This window comes from Propithecus coquereli, unplaced genomic scaffold (genome assembly GCF_000956105.1).
Source record: "Propithecus coquereli isolate 6110/MARCELLA unplaced genomic scaffold, Pcoq_1.0 Scaffold179, whole genome shotgun sequence".
Classification (NCBI taxonomy): Eukaryota; Metazoa; Chordata; class Mammalia; order Primates; family Indriidae; genus Propithecus; species Propithecus coquereli.
The window spans coordinates 2,510,290-2,512,794 of record NW_012142634.1 but is presented as its reverse complement, the minus strand read 5'-3'; the positions used below and the strand labels follow the sequence as shown (position 1 = coordinate 2,512,794).

Sequence of the window (2,505 nt, the reverse complement as noted above, 5' to 3'; positions counted from 1 at the left end):
AACCCCTACATAATAAAAACACCCTTTAAGGGAGGAGTCAGCAATCTTCCTGACTCTAAACGCAACAGGTAAAGTTTAGTAAATGCCGAGAGAGGAAGAAAATAGAAACCAAAGGTGTTGTGGGGTCGGGGGCATGGATCAAGAAAAAGGAGAGATAAAAAAGTCAAGATGAGTGGTTTATGCCTGTAATTCCAGCATTTGGGAGGCCAAACCGGGAGGATCACTTGAGGCCTGGAGTTTGAGACCAGCCTGGACAACATAGCAAGATCTCATTTTTACAAAAAATAGAAAAATTAACCAGGCGTGGTGTTGCACACCTGTAGTCCCAACTACTTGGGAGGCTGAGGCAGGAGGATCGCTTGGGCCCCGGAGTTTGAGGCTGCAGTGAGCTATGATGACACCACTGCACTTAGCCCGGCTGACAGAGCAATACTGTCTCAAAAAAAAAAAAAAAAATCAAGACCAAGAGAGGAGGCTGAGTTAGTGAGGGAAGGATGAAGTTTATCTCCACAATTTGGCACCTTGGCTGTGACACTTACCCTGTTCTGCCCTTTCTCTTTTCTCGGTCCCACATCCCTTTCCTTCCTACCTTCCTTCCTTTTTCCTCTCTCCTTCCCTCTCTCCCTTTTCCCTCACCTTTCTCTTTTTTATGACACACACAGAGGTTTAAAGAATGTCACCTGAAACTAAATGTTAAGTGCTGCCTGTTTCTCAGTACTTAAATAAACAAACAAATCGGAGGGGGGCACAACCAAACGACAAAGCAAAGTGTAGGTTAGCTCTGCAGTGAGGTCTGTCACATAACTTCATACATACACACCATGGTAATTCATAATGTTTTCGTAGAGTAGATGCCATTTACAGAATCAACATTTCAAATCCTTTGAGATTCACTGTAATAATAAAATACCCAAGTAATACAAATGCTTGATCTTTCTAAATGCAAATTAACTACAATAAAATGCAATGACAGGCCTGTTTCCAAGAACTTGTGACTTCCTCCCTACAACAGAGCTAGCTAGTACTCACAGGGAATACAAATAACTTGCACTCTCTTTTAGAGTTACACACTGAAATATTTATCAATGAAATTATGTCATGTCTCGGATTTCCTTCCCAATCACTGGGGAAGTGGAGAGAAAAGGAATGGGAGGAATATGCAGATAAAATTGGACATGATATTAAACTCGTAAGGACATGAGATGAATATGTAAGGGTTCATTATATGATTCTCTCTACTTTGTAAACGTTTAAAGTTTTCCATAATAAAGTTTTAAAAATATATCATACACCCCCCAAAATAACCTAAAAAAATATATTTTGAAAATATCACTAATGCATGCCACAGCCGTGCAATTAACTAATATCATCTAGGCTCTAGATGACAGGATATATTAAAATACAGAGAGTGTAAGAATTTTTTCTTAATTTAAATATCAACATGCAGTTCAATTATATTAGCTATTAAGAGAACTTTCTGAAAGTGCAAGATATACCAAAATATAAAGTTTTCATAATGCTGATATAAAAGAAATAATTTTATTGAAATTGAAAATGCCAGCTTTGTGGTGCTGGATTCTTTTACAGTAGCTCAAACTAAGATAACCCCTACTCTTCCCTCCCAAGAGTAAAAAGTGCCGGTTGAAAGATTAGCCAATTTTATCACTGGAGAAAAATGAGGCATGGTAAATTTTTACTTTACAATCAGAAATTGATATTTTAGGGTTTCTATGCTTTCCCTCGTAAGTGCATGTTAACTATATTATACACATACTTTTGAATTTATAATTAGCTCATGTTCAATAGTAACTGATACATCAATTAGGATAGAAGTTACTTTAAATAAAAAAAAGAGAAGTATATATATACTCTAAAAAAACTAACGTTTCCTTGAAGCTCCAATAATTTACGTACATCTGTGGCATGTGTACGTGTCTAACACTCATGTCACACAGCTTTTTCTAAACAGACCTAAAAATTCTTATCCTGTTTGAAGCTGCCAAAATATGAAATACATAAATAAAAGCCTTCAATCCCAAAGCAGTAAAAACAGAATAACAAATCACAAGACACAAATTCACACTCCTATTCCCAGGACACGAAAAAGATTTCAAAAAATGCCTCTTCTCTATTAGTGTGCCAGTAACACCCGTTGCTGTTTCACGTTTCACTTTGGTGACTTAGTAAATTCTTTCATAATGAAATTATACATGTTATATTCAGTCCAAATGGTAATACTTTGAAAAAAGACAATTATAGAAAAGCAAATATGAGATTGCAAACTACATATTGTGTATATACTGCAATTGCTAGTAGAGACAGATTTCTTTTAATAAATACTAACATGATATCTCATCGCTATAAGAAAAGACTATGGCTTAATTTTGCTGTCAACCTAAAACTAATAAAAAAAATAAAGTCTATTAAAAAAAAAAAAAAGGACTATGGCCACAGATGGTAGTCCACATTAATATCACTTTTTTAATATGGCTACACTAACATAAC

The 2,505-nt window shown here is 35.5% G+C and overlaps 1 protein-coding gene across 1 annotated transcript in view; it reads right to left on the bottom strand.

Moving 5' to 3' along the window:
- ATE1 (arginyltransferase 1) overlaps positions 1-2,505 on the bottom strand; it is a 161,617-nt gene that overhangs the window by 115,039 nt on the left and 44,073 nt on the right. The window lies entirely within an intron of this gene.